The sequence below is a fragment of the Pipistrellus kuhlii genome, unplaced genomic scaffold, assembly GCF_014108245.1.
Source record: "Pipistrellus kuhlii isolate mPipKuh1 unplaced genomic scaffold, mPipKuh1.p scaffold_m20_p_2, whole genome shotgun sequence".
Classification (NCBI taxonomy): domain Eukaryota; kingdom Metazoa; phylum Chordata; class Mammalia; order Chiroptera; family Vespertilionidae; genus Pipistrellus; species Pipistrellus kuhlii.
In genome coordinates this window covers 21470133-21488198 of record NW_023425515.1, presented here as the reverse complement: position 1 = coordinate 21488198, position 18066 = coordinate 21470133, and positions in this window count along the sequence as shown.

The following is an 18066-nucleotide window of genomic DNA, read 5'->3' as shown; positions in this document are numbered from 1 at the left end:
ATTCTTTGTTTGAGGATTTTAATTTTCCAAGATTTCATGTGCTTCCAGTGATCCATACTTGTAGCCAATTCGCTGTTCTCCAAGCTAGACCCACAGGCAAACAGTTTCCCTTAAACACCCTGATTTCCCTGGGAATCTGCCCGTCTCCCACTTTGTTCCATCTCTTCCCCCATTGATCTGCAGGGAGTGGACCATGGTTCCCTGTGGAGCCTGATGCCAAAGCTTTCTGGCAAAGCTGCCTGGATGACCATGCTTATAATGTCTGTCCTCCCTTTGCTCTCTTCCTATTATTAATGTTAGTAAACTAGCTTATTATGCCAATAAGAACATAAGGGAAGAATAATCACTGATGAAAATACAGTAAGAACGGAGCTCAGAATAGCATACAAATGAAGTATAAATGAAGAAAAGTTAAACATGATCAGAAAGAAAATGATAAACTAGCAAAGGGTCATCAGTATGCACATTACATGTATCTTTGAGGAAAGAATGGTCATAATTAAACATAAAGTGTAACCAGATATGAAACCTCTATATAGTTTAAATTGTAAAGTTAAAAAATGCACATCTTCATTGAAAAATGGAGGGATAACTTCTCAGAAAAATTAAATATTGATACCTCTGTCATCCCAGCAATTCCTTTTCTGAGAATTGTACCCTGGAATTAAAATAAAAATATATAAGAATCGCCAAAACCGGTTTGGTTCAGTGGATAGAGCGTCGGCCTGCAGACTGAAGGGTCCCGGGTTCGATTCCCGTCAAGGGCATGTACCTTGGTTGCAGGCACGTTCCCAGTAGGGGGTGTGCAAGAGGCAACTGATTGATGATTCTCTCTCATCAATGTTTCTGACTCTCTATCCCTCTCTCTTCCTCTCTGTGAAAAATCAATAAAATATATAATTTAAAAAATATATATATATAAGAATAAATAACAAGTATATTTTTAAAATATTTTTCACTAAGACTATAAACTATAGTTTATAGAATCAAAGTCACTACTTATAAATTAAAATATGTATTTTTGTGTAAATAAAAATTGTTTAAAATATTTAAAAATATTGAATTTGCTGTATCTCAGATAACATTTAAAGATATCCACCACAAATTGCTGAAGGAGAGAAGCTTGATACAAAATAGGATGTAACATTTTATTTTTATAGAATTTATAATAAACTAAGAAATGCACGTGCTTTTCATATGTAAGGATTTTTCCTCTTTTATGTGTATTTTGTATTTTTCTAGTTGTTTCAAAAACAACTGCTTTTGAAAAAGGTAAAAATTCGTTTTTGAAGACATAATGGCATCCAATTCATTGTGCATGCGTGCATATTCATACACATACAAGAGAAAGACCACCCAATTCTGTATTATTAATTATACATTCTTTTAGCAAGATGTTTTTTCCTTACAATTTGTCTTTACAAATTAGAAATTTTAACATTAAACACTTCCATTCATTAACAAAGTAAATGTCAATTCTAATACTCTGTGAAAAATACAAAAGAGAATATAAATTTGAATAAAGTATTTATTCAAAAGAGAATATAAATTTGAATAAAGTATTTCATATTTATAATACCAGATGAAGCTAGTATTTTTTTTTTACTTTTGGTTTGCTTTCCTTTCTGATACCAAAAGACAGCAAAATAAAAGCTGCAATATTTGCAAAAAATTCAGAGTTCTGAGGTAAGACTTTCAGATGAACAAGGTGTTTTAATGAAGGTGATTTCTTGAGGTGGAAACCGTGTTTAACTTCAGTTCACCTTTTCATTATTGTCTCTCTCTAGTTACTTTTTAACTAATCTAATGAACCGCTATATAATCAAGGAGCATTTGTAAAGCATGAGTAATTAAATTGGGTCATGGGTTAATAACAAGAAGTAAACTTCATTTACATATTTGCTTCTCAGAAAAGAAGGGTTGAATTTGAAAGTCTAACCTTATATCTTCATTTAGCTAATCGCTGTAGTGGTGCTGAAGGGAGGCAATGGATCCTTTTAATAAACACTTTTTATTCAAGCAATCGAATACTTTGGTGAAATAATTTATGCTCAGAATCAAGTAGTGTCTCTTCATTGAAATTTGACAAGTCTAATAATAACATAAACTACATTCATAACTATAGAAGCTGGTATATAACTTGATCACCATTGCAACCAGAGTGTCTCATATATTCTTGAAAGAGAGCTATTGACAAGAAAATAGAGTTTATTGTGATATAATTAATTTTCACCACTGTGTAAGTGTAAGGTGTACAGCATAATGGTTTGACTTACATATATTGTGAAATGATTACTGGAATAAGTTTATCATCCATCATCTTGTATGGATACAATAATAATAGAAAGCAAAAGGACAAAGAAAATAATTATTTCCCTTGTGATGAAGAAATTGTTACTCTCTTAACCATTTTCTTTCTTTTTTTAAATATTTTTTATTGATTTTTTTACAGAGAGGAAGAGAGAGGGACAGAGAGTTAGAAACATCAATGAGAGAGAATCATTGATCAGCTGCCTATTGCACACCCCCTACTGGGGATGTGCCCCCAACCAAGGTACATGCCCTTGACCGGAATCGAACCCCGGGCCTTTCAGTCTGCAGGCCGATGCTCTATCCACTGAGCCAAACCGGTTTCAGCTCTCTTAATTTTCAAATACATCATACAGATATGTTACCTATAGTTATGCTGTATATCTCCAGCATTTTTTATTATTAAATTTTATTATTTAAATATTTTTTATGGATTGTTTAGAGAGAGGAAATGAGAGGGAAACATCAACTGGCTGCCTCCTGCAAACCCCCCACTGGGTATGTGCTCTGACCAGGAATGAACCACAACCTTTTGGTGAACAGGATGATGCCCAACCAACTGAGCCACACCAGCCAGGGGTCTCCAGTATTTATTTATTCTATAACTGGAAGGTTGTGTCTTAATATCAACTTTCTCCAATAATATTCTTTTTTTAATATTTTTATTGAACTTTTACAGAGAGGAAGGGAGAGGGATAGAGAATTATAAACACTGATGATAAAGAAACATCGATCAGCTGCCTCCTGCACACCTCCTACCAGGGATGTACCTGCAACTAAGCTACATGCCCTTGACTGGAATCTAAGCTGGTACCTTTCAGTTCTCAAACCTATGCTCTAGCCACTAAGCCAAACAGGTTAGGGCTAATATTCTTATTATATGGACTAGAGGCCCAGTGCACAAAATTTGTGCATGGAGTGGGGGTGTTCCTCAGAACAGCCTGCATCCTCTCCAATTTGGGACCCCTCGAGGGCTGTCCGACTGCCCATTTAGGTTTGGTCTCAGTGGGCATCCCTTTCACAATCCAGGACTGTTGGATCCCAACTGCTCACCTGCCTGCCTTCTGATTGCCCTTAATCACTTCTGTCTGCCAGCCTGATTACCCCCTAACCACTCCCATGCCAGCCTGATTGATGCCTAACTGCTCCCCTGTCTGTCTGTTTGCCCCCAACTTCCCTCCTCTGCCAGCCTGGTCACCCCTAACTGTCCTCCCCTGCAGGGTTGATGGTCTCCCTCCAACTGCTCTCCCTTGCAGGCCTGGTGCCTTCCAATTGCCTTCCTCTGCTGGCCATCTTGTGGTGGCCATCTTGTGTCCACATAGGAGCAGGATCTTTGACCACATGGGGGCAGCCATATTATGTGTTGGAGTGATGTTCAATCTGTATATTTCTCTTTTATTAGATAGGGTAGAGGCCTTGTACACAGGTGTGTATCAGCTGGTTTGCCCTGAAGGGTGTCCCAGATCAGGCTGGTGGTTCCCTTGGGGCATGGGGCAGCTTGAGTGAGGGGACTGTGGTGGTTTGCAGGCCAGCCACACCCCCTGGGGACCCAAGCAGAGGCCCTGGTATCTGGAATTTATCTTCTACAATTGAAACTTTGTAGCCTGGAGCAGAGCCAAGCCTCCTGCTCGCTCCCTGGCCAGCAGCCCTTTCTGTTAGAATTTATTATCCTTCTATAACTGAATCTTTCTAGCCTTACGCGGAGGCCTAGGCTGGCCAGGGTGTGCAGAAATCTTTGCTTCTTCCATTGCCAGGGGCAACCCTAGCCTCCTGCTCTTTCCAGCTCTGTGGCTGCCACCATTTCTGTTTGGATTTGTTTACCTTCTATAATTGAAACTTTGTAGCCTTGAGTGGAGGCCTAGGCCAACAAGGGTAGGCGGAAAGCTTGGCTTCCTCCATTGCCTGGGAAATCCAAGCCTCCCTCCTTTTCTCTGTGGCTGTAGCCATCTTGGTTGGGTTTATTTGCATACTTATTCTGATTGGCTGGTGGGCGTGGCCAGTGGACATGGCTTGTGGGTATAGTGGAGTGATGGTTAACTTGCATATTACTCTTTTATTAGATAGAATTATAATTCTTATTGAAAGTGAATTGTTCAGCACAGCATCATGGCTCAGTGGTTGAGCATCAACCTATAAACAAGGAGGTTAAGGTTCCATTTTCAGTCAGGGCATATTGCCAGGGTTTCAGGCTGATCAGTGATTCTCTCTCATCATTGATGTCTTTCTCTCTCTTTCATTCTCTCTCTCTATCTCTCTCTTCCCCCTTCCTCTCTGATGTCAATAAAAATATATTTTAAAAAAAGTTACAAGGACACAATTTCACCTCAACACCAGTGAATGAATTTTTCATCTATTATTTGTGTTAAAAAAAAAAACACAAAAAACTTCATATTATAATAAAAAGTTAATAAAAGAATTGTTTAAAAAAATATATATATATACACATATAATGGTACCTGCAGAAGAGTTTAAATCCATAATATCCAAATTCCAAGTTATCTTTATATTTTTCTCATATAAAAATGCCACATTATTGATCTTTGAAAATTAGAATTTTAATGAACAAGAAAATTTAGTGAGTCAAAATTATGAAGTAGATTTTTCCTCCAAATGTAGAAGTGTCTAATAAGTAATGTAAAATAATTGATAGATTTTACAAAATCTTGCCAAGTAGTGTGAGATTTAGATTATAGTATAATCATCAGATATGAAAGATAAAATGAAATAGAATCAGGTGTCTGGGATAGGGTAGTTGTTTTGTTTTATTTGTAATCAACCTTCAAACACTAATTTATCAGTCAATTTTATGATATGCTAAATAAATCAGCAATAATATTGGCAATAGATAATACATATTTTATCTACTTCAACTCCAGCATGTATGATATTATGATGGACTATGTTATTGAAATTTAGGATAAATGAATAAAATTTTGGAGATTAAAATCTTTAAACATTAATTTTCTAATTTTCTGGATTAATTTTTGGTAGTTACCATTATCTCTCATATCTTTTTCTTTTTAAAACAAATCTTTATTGTTGAAAATATTACAAATATCTCCTTTGTTTCCCATTGACCCCTGCTAGCCTACACCAGCCCCAGGACTTCACCACACTATTATCTGTGTCCGTGGTTATGCAGTACTGATATAACTATCCATCTGAAATATGGGCCATCATGACTAACTTCCTGGATAGATGTATCTAAACTATATGTGAGGTTTTTGGTCTTTTTCATTTATGGCTTTTATTTATAAATAATCATTTGTATTCCTTAAATAAAATGCTAGTATTTTGAAATAAAATGTTTCTGCATTTTCAGCTTTTGTATCAGCCATTGTGAATATACAATTTCATAGAATGTTTTGAAAGGAGATTATTTTCAATTTGGAAAGACAGTCACTAATGCATTATTTATGCAATTTTAAGCTTCTAGTTTTGGTGTAGTATTAGCATTCTGTTGAAAAATATGTATTGATAACCTTGCCCCTATCGAATGTTTGTTGCAAAAAATTTTATATGTACTTGCTTTCACATTTCATAGTTCATCAAAACCCGAAAAGACAAAAATAAAGTTTATGTATGGATTTTTAAAAAAGTTATGAAGCATTAAAAATTCACATAAGTTATGACATATAAATAGAAATATAATAATACAGGGGTAGGACCTTATGTCAGCTATTTATCAAAATGTTTACCAGGATGTGAGGGTGATCTGGCTGCGACATGTCATCCCATTGATTGCCAGGGATGATTCGGCTGATCTGGCTGGCTAGGCAGGTGTCCCCCTCCTCCCTCACTGATCCATGTGCATCCTTCTCAAAGCTGCATGCTGGGTCAAAGAAGACGACCTTTCCCCCAGAGAGGACTGGACCGGTCTTCGGTCAAGTGTATATGAGTTGCTGCGCTCTCCTGCTAGAACCTCCAAACAAGCTCTCAAAATGTTTACCAATTTCAAAATAGAATGGTATCAAAGTAGAGTATCAACTTATTTTTTTCACCTTGAAAGAGCAGTAAATGTATACTTAAGTATATCTCCTAAGCAAGGGGAGTCTAGTGAGCAGAAGCAGCCTACAGATCAGAAGATTTGGAATACATCAATGACTGGTGAAACTTCCTCTTTTTCTCCATTCTTAGCACCTATTTTTAAGTCTTTTTATCTTTTTTAGAATGCCTGATGCTATGAATGCTAAATTTGTTGTAATTATGCAGTTGGTATAGAGAGTATGTATAATATGTAACTAATCAGACATTCTTCAACAAGTAGAGATAAAAATGGGTCTCTTTGAATCAGCATATATTCCTTTTCAGGCATTGTTGTTCACTAAGTAATTGATATGGGCCTTACAGTAAAATGGATGCTTTTGCTTTTCTTTTATTACTTCTGTTTTCTAAAGCGACAATATATCCAAAAAGCAAAAGTATTTTTGGAAAATAGTTACTCATTCATTCTATAATAAAAGATAAATTTAATTTTTATTTTATTCGTTTTTCAGTGCAAACCCATATGCTTCCCATTAGCAGCCTACAATTGTAATCATTTTTACTTTTTAGATTGATGCTTTTGGGGGTTATTGAAGGGGTAGAGGAGTTGTTTTCCTTCTGTATAGAATAAGCCAAATTTGCAAATAAGTTATCTCAGACCTTTCATTAACTATGGTACATTAAGTATGAGACACCACTCTGAGCAATTTTCTAAAAGGAGCTATTAAGAGTTATAACTTTAATTTTTTATACCCTTGGAAAAATATGCTTAATATGTTGTACAATCTAACTGATTTTATCCAGAACATTAATTTCAAAAATAAGAGGTATGTAATAAACATATTAAAGAAACTAACACATGCTTATAGATGCAGCACTTGTTGAAAGTGCTAAAATATTAAACATTGAATGTTTTGTTTGTTTAAGGACTCGTAAGGGAATCACAAAGTTCAGATTTTAGTGTAAAATATAAATTAGCTTTTCAACTATGACCAGTGCTTTTAAAATATTTTATGGAACTTTGTTTCCTAAATTATATATATTTTATAGGCCTTGTGCACATATTTGTGCACCGGTAGAGTCCCTCAGCCTGGCCTGTACCCTCTCACAATCCAGGACCCTTCAGGTGATGTCAGACTGCTGATTTTGGCCTGATTCCCACAGGCCAGGCAGAGGAACCCCACTGGTACACAAATTGAGGCATGGGCCTCTAGTATGCATATAAGATCTTTAGTTAATCTCTTTCTGCCCTCCTCCCTCCTCCTTCCCTCTGAGAATCATCAGTCTGTTCCATGTTTCCATACTTGTGTATTGACCATCTGTCCCCTGGTGATTAGTGCACATCATAGCTACTGGTCAAACAATCAAAAATGGTCCTTTAGGCCATATATATATCACTAAATAGCAGAAATCTTAAAATAGTGACTTTTATTTGATAGTGAATTACTTCTTTTAAAAATTATGTTTAAACAATTTGCTATGATAACCTGTGAGATATTCCTAATTGTACATGCAAACTAAAGAAAGAGTTTGGTAACAATATACAACTAGAGAGATAGGGTATGGATTCAAAGGGAAGGGAGAATGAGAAAGAAGAGTAATACCTGTAAACTACAGGTATAACAAATAATGTTCTAAGCACATTATTTATGTAATCTAATCTAATTTCCACAAAATATATGCATTATGAAATTTTACTATTGAAAATACTCAAGTCAAAAGGATAGAATAATTATTGATAATGCATGGCCAAGCTGGTCTATTTAAAATCCATCTTGTGCATGGCCAGAGTGGCTCAGTGGTTGAGTGCCAACCTATGATTCAGGAGGTCAGGACTTGATTCCTGGTCAGGGCACATGCCTGGGTTGCATGCTGGGTCCCCAGTGTGGGTCATGCAGGAGGCAACTGATCAATGATTCTCATAAATGTTTATATCTCTCCCTCCCTCTTCCTTCATCTCTGAAGTCAATAAAAATATATTTTAGAAATAGAATCTTGTTTCCATCATACCACACTAACTAAAACTCATGAGAATATATGTGTACATCATATTACTCTCAATCTTCACATAAAAATACAGCTTCAAATAGTGATTGCTAAGAAGCAAGCCCATAAGAGTTTTAGAAAATACCTTTTAGATCAGAGATACTGTTTCTCTGTTCCTGATCCATCATGGCCATGAGGCTTAACAATAAGCAAAACGGGTTAAAATTATCTACGAAAGTGATTGTTAATTTGGGGTTATTGCTACCTTCAGCAACTATGAAACAGTAGTTAGAGGTGGGTCCAGATCTTCTTCATAAAATAAATTTATCCATGTGTATCAAATGCACATGCTTAATTTAAAAACACTGGTCTAATTTACCCTAAATATTTATGTTACTATTTTTCCTAAGAGCAAGTAGATAGATTTATTATTAATCAATAGACCTACATTGAGCCAGTATGAGTGATTTACTTTTTTTTTATGTGCATGACTTGTTAAATTTTCATAAAAACCTGATGATGTTGATAGTTCTATCATATAAAAAAGTTTATGTAATTTCCCCACGCTCCTAACAATCGCAGGAACTCATGCAATGTTCTTAAATACCAGAAGATACAGTTTAGAGTAGATATATAATAATGGGAAATAAATCATATTATGAGGTCAGCATTTTTATGGAAATAACTTTGGCTTTCTACTGGCAAAGAATTCTTCTGATTATTTTAGACATTTGTATTAAGTAGAATGCAAAATCAAATCAAAATTTAAACTTCTGAAAATTTCTGGTTTGTAAAACATTCCATTTCCTTTCAAATATTTCCAGTTAATTTTATTACTTAAAAGAAATGGGAAAATTTGTATTGATATTTTGGAATTGGTTATGTACCTAAGTTTTCCCAATTACCCATATGCTAAGCTCTGTGGAACATCTCCACATTCTTTAGGGAGCCATTCTCCTGTGACAGTTCTAGCAATCCAAAATAATGAGGATTATGAAAATTCATGCAAGCTTTTCAGTGTATCCTCTCCATTGTGTTGTCTTGTGTGCTTAAAATCTGCATTTTATTTATGTAAGTAAATGAATTTATCACACTACTATGAAAGTTCCTTTTAATTATTCAACCCGATCCTCTTTGAAGACCTGAAAGAACACAAATAACCATCTTTTCTGTTATAAAAGGAGAAACCCAGGATTCATTCCTTTGTTAAATATTATTCTTATCAGGGCTTGCATTGAGCTTGGGTCAAAAATTGCTGTCTTTAACTGCCAGTATTCATTATCCAGGATACAGTAAAAGATTTGCTAGGAGAAATTTGATAAGGTTCTTCTCAGAGGGGAAAATAGGATAAGATGTTATGCCTGAGAATATAGACTACATACAAAGTTAATTCAATCAACTCATCATACAATAAAGAGAGCACTCTGCTAGACAACACTATAGGTTCAAAAAGAAGCAGAGAATCGGCCCTTCCTTTAAGTAACTTGAAAATAGTAGTGCATATTTTTAGTAATGCTTAAATATCATTCAATCAGACTTTTATTATTTATTTTGAAGAGAGATAATTATAGTGCAAAGTCTTGCCTCCTATTAAATCATATGTATAAACATCTCTGGAAAATTTTCTTGTATCTTTTCATAGAATGCTGGTGCCTTACAGTATGTTCCTTCTGTACTTCATGTTATGAACTACTAGGTTTTAAAATTACCTAGTCATATTTTCTCAGACTCCAGGCCAATAATTCTATTCCTTATTCTTAGGTTTACATTAAGTGCCTGCCACATACAGACTGTACCTATTGCTTCTTTTCTCTATAAGTGCATTGCTATATCTTTATATAGAAGGTAGTGCCTGTCACATAGCAGTATCTTAATTAAATACTGTTGACTGACAAAGACTGTAAAACATGTGCAAGAATATGCAGTGCTATTACTGCATTGTATTGACCACTCGATCATCTCTACTGCTTCTGTACTGGTCCAAGCATTATCATCTCTCAACTCTATTTTACTGCTACCGTACTACCTCCGAAAGTCAATTGACTCCAAAAGTCAGATTGATATTTTAAACTATAAATTTCCATATTCAAAATCTTCCACTGCCTTTAGATTGTGCTATGAATCTTAAAGACTCTATACCAGACCTGCCTCAGTCTTAATCATCGAACTCATTTCCTATCACTATTTTTATTCCCATTACACACTTCCTTCTACACTAACTTGTTAGAACCTTAGACTCTGTCTTTGGCACCCTCTCATCCAGGAACTCTCTTCTCCAAGATAACAATGAAAATGGTCCAATTCACTTCATGCATATTAAGTGCCAGACACTATTCTAAATGTTTTACATGCACTTAAACCTCACAATAATATCATGGGAATTTATAATAGTATTAAATTCCAAATAGGATATACAGTACTTAAGTGAATTGTCCAACTTTATGTACTATTATCAATAATAATCTGAGTAGGCAAAATGGTATGTCAAAGAACTGCAGGATAATTCATGGATATATAATGTACAGCTGAGAGCATACAGTCAGTAAGGTCATAATACCATTGTATGGTGGCAGATAGTTTTTTAGTAATATCTTGCTGATCACATTGTAAGGAATGTAAATGTAGAATTGCTATGTTGCACACCCAACATAAATATAATATGCACGCTAACTATACTTTTAAAACTTTAAAAATGAATATTATATGCTGGATTGAAATTTTAACTATCAATATTAAAATACTAGAGACACATTGCACGAAATTTATGCACTTGGGGAGGGGGGTCTCTCGGGCCAGCCTGAACCTGTAGCAGTCCAGGAGCCCTCAGGGGATGTCCAGCTGCCTAAGAAGCAGGAGAGGCTGCCACCATTGCTGCTGTGCTCGAAAGCCATGAGCCCAGCTTCCAGCTGAGCAGCACTCCCCGTGTGGGAGCACACCATCCACCAGCTCCTGCATTGAGCATCTGCCACCTAGTGGTCAGTGTGCATCATAGTGACTGGTCATTCTGGTTGTTCCGCTATAACGGTTAGTTAGACTTTTAATATATAGACTAGAGGCCAGGCACACAATATTTATATTTTTGCTAACTATGTTTTTAAAACTTTAAAAATGAAAATTATATGCTGCATTGAAATTTAAACTATTATTAAAATTCTACAGGCCCAGACTGGCTTCCACTGTGCTAGGCGGGATTGGAACCCAGAGTCAAGTCTCCGCCCACCTGTGCATGCCTCACTGTGTTCACAGCCTCTTGGTGACCAGTCTTTGGTTGTTCCACCATTAGGGCATCATGACCTTTTATGATATAGATACTTGATATGATACCAAACCAGAGAAATATGTGGTGGAGAAGAATTATTTCTGGATTTATTATTGCTATATAAGAAAATCACTAATGAAAGCCTTTGCCATGCTTTCTTAATGTTTACAAGTTCTCTTAAAACTCCTACAATTCAGACCCAGAGAGGAGCAAGTGAAAAAATCTTATAATTCTAAGTTGCCAAGATAAATATCAAATTATATTTTAAGGCTCTGAACATTTTCATTGGTCACTTTGGAGAAAAATTATTTTAGAGTCAGTAAACATGTAACTTTGTAATGCTTTTAAAATTCTCTGTTTCTATTTATAGGAAATCTCAAGAACTTTTAACTTTCCTTCAAGATGGAATTTCAAAAATAATCACTGTAAGCAGATATTTTTGTTATCAACACTTGTTAGAAAGTGAATACCATTGCGATCATTACCCAAAGTGATTATAAGACCAGTTTATCCACACACTGTTATAGAACTAGTGCATTAAAAAGAGTGATGTCATGAACAAAAACCAGGATTTGACTGTGATTGCTGGCACTGAAAATCAGGATTTAGTGAATATTCATTTTAAAAAATTGTGGTTTTTAATCAAGATGATACTTCCATAATGTGAAATAGTTTTAAGAGTTTTCTGTTCACATTAATTTTTATAGATATTTTTCTTCATTTGGTAACCATTGGTGATATATACCCTCTACATTTATGCCTTTTGATGTGTGTAAGTTGCTATCTTGTGGGCATACATAATCCTAACATCTTATAGTTGACCTTTTTTTTTTTAATGTAAGATATGGTGTTTAGCAAGAAGATGTTTTCCGACAATTTTGTCACTACGCTCTGCACAGAATCATCAAGAGATATATAAAGCTTCCACTCAGGGCTTAGAAGCATAATAATAGGAGCTATGATATACTGAAGTCTAAAACTCCAGAGTATGAAGCCTAAGTGATTTTCTCCAGTACATTAATCAAAGCACCATTGGCAACTAGAATTATATTGTTATTCATGTGAGGCACTCAAGTTTCTTCCTCACTCCCTGGTGGCATTTGTTTTAAAACTCTGAAGATAGCGACATATAAAGGAAAACTTAGTTAAAACATCAAATGAAATAAAAATGGTAAAATATTTCTGATCAGCCATATATTAAATTACTACTTGACTTTCAGAACCAAACATTAATGTCAAATATCCTGCCTATAATCTCTTGCAGAAATTTAAAAGTGGGGCTTCTTTTTTGCTATCTCTTTGTTACAGGCAGTCCTCAGTTTACATCGGACTCGACATATGTTGTTTTGTGGTCACATCACCATCTTCCATATTTATATTTTTATGTTTTTATATTTTTATGCTTTATGTTTTTTATTATGTATTTACCACAAGTCCAGGAATTGTTATCTTTCTCTAATTTTTTTTACTGTTTCATTTCATTTCTGCTGTGTATGTGCTCCATGTGAGTGACCTAGGTGCTTATGTAGGTGGGTTCCGACTTAACAAACGGGTCTCCAATGTAATCCGAGGACCTCCTGTATATTGAAATTATGTTGTATTTTTATAAATGTTATAATGTTTTATACATTTTATAATGCTTATAACTCCTTCAATACTTCAACAGAAAATGAATATCAAAACATCAGTCAATATCAAATATCACTGAATTCATTCCTTCTCAACAAAAGTAATTAAAAGTTGAAAAAAAAATATGGGCTCAGACCCACAAAAAAAGCACATAGGTAAAAATCGCAATGTATCAGACCATATAAAATATACAGAACTAAAGGGTTCCTGCAAGATTGAATTTTAGTATTTTTCTGTTTGGAAAGTTTAGGTGTGCTGAGTCATGTTTATGGAATCCATGGTACATTACTGAGTCCTAAATAGGGTACCAGATTGAAACCCTTTGCTTCCAATGCACTGATTCTGAATCAAACAGGCTAACTCCTGAAATCTGGAATTCTGCAGTTCTGTTTGCATTTCTGTTTTATTTATACTTACTGATTGCTACCACAGCAAATTTAAACATTTAAGATTTCCAGGACAAAAGGAGGCTGGAATATGAGCATTTTAGTAATTAAATCCAACAATGTTATTGCGAGGATAAATGCAAATATGCAAATGTCACCAGACATTTGTTTAGGTAATAATAATAATAATAACTATTAATAGCATTGGAAGAAATATTATTCTCTGCTCAAAGTTAAAAGCAATAGCAAATCCAGAGGCTATGGAGACGTCTGTGCAACATTCTGTAGATGGCATAAACATGTTAAGGAAAGTTTTAAAAAATTTCAATAGAACTAATCAACAACAGCATTTTACCATGTTCATGGGTCTCCTGCTTTGCCCCATATTTTAAACATATAGCAAAATAGTTTTTGGGAAATATTTTACAATTTACATATGAAATATTTACATTTTATTTTAAATTCATTAATTTTACTTAGTAAAAGACTAAATTATGTGTAACATGTACATTTCTAAGTGATCCATTTATAATAGTGCAACCAACATCAATCACCGCAATTCAGGAAAAATTTATTTTTCTATATAGTGCTAAAATTCTGGTACAGGATTAAGTTTTACAAACTAGTGGACATTCCAAAATCATTGTGCTATGCTTTGTATTTTATACAGACAGATATTTTCTTTTGCAAAAGCCAATTATATTTCACTAAAATCCTAATTATTATTTAGGTACACAATACTTTTTAGTTTATTTTAATTATAACATCCAGGACAGGAGAAAACTATAAACATCCATCCCCATAAAGTACAACTAAGAAAGAGCTATAAGTACTATTCCAGGTAATATTGAAAAATTAAATGTTTTCTCCACAAGACTGAGAACAAGGTGAGAAGCCTCACTTATGATTTATAATCAACATTTAACTTAAGATACTAGCCATTGTAATAGAGAGAAAAAAAAGAATAAAAGTAATATAGCTCAAAAAAGAAGAAATAATATGTCATTAATTATAGATGGCATGATTGTTAATAGAGCAAATCATAATAATGTACAAGGCAATTAATCGAATAAGACAATTTAACAAGATCTCAAGATAAAAGATTAGCTTTAAAAAGAATAACACTTAAATTTTAGCAATCCATTATAAGTAAATTTTTAAATTCCATTATATTAACACCTAAACAAGTTATTTTTATATATTTATAAATACATTTTCCAAAAATAATATGTATAATATAAAAGTAAATAACAGAAGTAACCATAAAATGATTAATTAGGCTTTATTAAAATGAAAACCTTCTGATCATTAAAATGTACTTTAAATTTACATATACATTTTATTTTATTCTTTATTATGTATTATTTTTGTACTCTCTCTAAGAATTTTGAGCATACCACAAAATCACATGGGTTCCTGATATCAGGCTGAAAAAAATCTCTTTACATTTCTAGTTTGCTGAGGATTTTATTGTAAATGAATGTTAAATATATTAAAAGCTCTTTCTATCAGTAGAAATATTTTTTTTTGTTAACTATATGGATTGATTTTTAAATGTTAATTAACTTTTATTCTTCACATAAACTCTATTTAGTCATGATGTTTTCTCATTTTAAAATGTTGATTTATTTTGCCATTAGTTTAGTTAAAGATGTATGTCTTTTTAATGAAGAACCTGGTCTGTAATTTTATTTCTTTACTAGAGGCCCAGTGCACAAACTCATGCACTGGGTGGGGTCTGGCGGATCTGGCCCCAATTGGGACAGATTAGGGCTGGGCATGTCAGGAGGAGGAGATGGTGAGAGATTGGCCGGCCCTTCTGATCAGGGCCCAATCTGAGCTGGCCTGACTTGGGGGAGGGGGCTCAGGCAATTGACAGGTGGACCCCACCCTGATGGTGTTAGGGGGCTGATTGGGGGCCAGGGGCATTGGGGAGAGGTCATTATAACATCCAGGACAGGAGAAAACTATAAACAGGCCCCACCCCCTGATCTGGTTGGTTCACAGGCCACTGTGGCAATCATAGTGACTGGTTCACTGACCACAGTGGGAATAATAGTGACTGAATCATATATACATAGATAATGTCTTAGTAAGGCTCCAATATTAGGATTATGCTAATATAATGCAATAAATTATGAATTTTCCCCCCTTATTTTCTCAAAGTGGTTTGATGTGAAGCCTCTTAAATATTTAAGGGTATAGAATATTTCAAATAGTGGTCAGATGCTGCTCTTTAAAGGGAGTATACTTGCCCATTGTTCTTTTGGGGAACATTTCTCCATCACTAGCAGTTCTGCCTCCCATTATTCTTAGTGTGACAGAAAGGATGGGTATTATGAATTATATGCTTCTTAGAGTCTGCAGAGTTTTGTTGTTGTTTTTTTGTTGTTGTTGTTGTTGTTTTGTCCAACTCTACCATGGAAGATCAGGGGGAAATGCTTTGGGACTCAAATACTCATAGGGCTTTTTAGTCCTGTCATTTTACTTACTGTTTTTGAGGTGATAAATGGGTTCTTTTTGGTTGCTTGCTTTTCTAAATCTAAAACCACTCAGCCAATTGACTATACATTTCCTAAAGTAAGTTTCATATGTCAGTAGTCACAGTTGTAAATCTTTTCAAAACATTTTAGATCTGTGTTTTCCTGTTATCTTGTGTGTGTGTGTGTGTGTGTGTGTGTGTGTGTGTGTGTGTTATAGCAGTATTTTACTTTGTACTTTTTCCTTAATGGGAAATATTGGTAAAAAGTAATATACAAGAAAAAACACTATTTATATGTCAACAAAATAGAATGTTCAAAATTACTTTCAGTAAGTAACTTGACACAACATCATGCTGTAAATAAATATTATAAAAGTAAATTATACACAATATTACTCACTAAGCGAGTCCATTATAGCATCATCAGCCTTAATTACTAATCACAATAAAGCACATTTTCATTTGTTTATATCCCTGTAGCTCTTAATGGTTTATGCTTAAGTAGGTGTTGAATCCTTCAAATATTTTAAAATAGGGAATAACCAATTTAACTTATTTTAATACACAAATCTTTCTTGAGAATTAAACTGAGAACTTCATTAGGGAGTAGCTAACCTTAATAGATAAATGTAAGGGGTGTATTCACAGTGAATTTTTTCACACTAATTACGTTATGAAAACTTCTGAAGAAATAAAGAAAAACAAATTAGAAGGAAGCAGGACTAATGAAAAAGTCAAAATTTACTAGTATGTAATCATTTTAAGCAAGTACATACCTGAGAACCTTAGAAATCAGATTCTATATATTAGGCTGCAATTTACCACAAGATAAAGAAAGAAAGATTCACTCTTGGAAAGAGATTGGTTAGTTCCAAACAGGATGGACAATCTATTCTTCCCTAAGAAAATCTAACCTAATAATAGAGTAATATACAAATGAATCATCATTCTGCTACACAAGCCATGCCCACCAGCCAATCAGGGTGATTATGCAAACTAACCCAACCAAGATGGCAGTTAATTTGCATATCAAGACAGTATAGAAAGAAGCCAAGCCTGCAGAAGGGAGTGAAGCTGTGGAGAAGCAAGCCAGGCCTGCAGAGAAGGGAGGAAAGAAGGCTCAGCAGCAACCTCAGCAAGAAGCCCTATTGCAGGCATCTTCCCTCAATGGGCCACTAGTTCTCTAATAAGATGCACTGAGGTTGGCCTTTGTAGAAGATTATTATGCCACAGCCCTGGTGGAATTCCTGATCAGCATCAGATTCAGGAAAATGAACTGTGAATCACAAGATAATAATGTTCAACTATGTATTTGCAAAACAAAATTTGTTATATGGACCAGAAAAGAAAACTATAAGTAATAAAGGAATTATGGATTATAATATGGATACTTTGTGTGTGTTTATATTTAACATATGTGTTATAATTCCCAGTTTTCATATGAAATAAAATGTGAGATTTCTACATTCTCTTTCATATTAATTTTTAAAAATATAAATGGGGTTTGAGAGTCTGGAAACAAAAGAGATAACAGATTTTAAGTTTGGGGCAAAACAATGGATAGTTATCTTTCCAAAAGACAAAAATGAATTGTCCACAACTACTAACATATGAAACTGCAATCCAGTCACTGGGAAAATGTGAGTCCTTATCAGTTTGCCTTAATTTTAGCATTTTGTACTTTTTTTTTTCATTAAACACATTTAAAGGTTAGACCGAAATCAAAATAAAAAACAAAAAACACATTTTTAAAAGATAAAAGCAATATTAGTTTCCTAAATCCAACATATATTTGTGTATATATACTATTGAGAAACATGTTGGAGTGGAAAATTTTCTTTCGGTTTTCCTAAACCTGTAGAATGTTACTATTAATAATACATGACCTACTAAAGGGTAATGACAAATGATGAAAGAAACAGATTTAGGAAAGAATGCAGATTTCTTCTTGATGATTTGCTGCCTGCCTCTGATTTCAAGATAGTAAAACTATTTGATGAGAAGGTTTTCAATTTCATTTGTCACCAAGA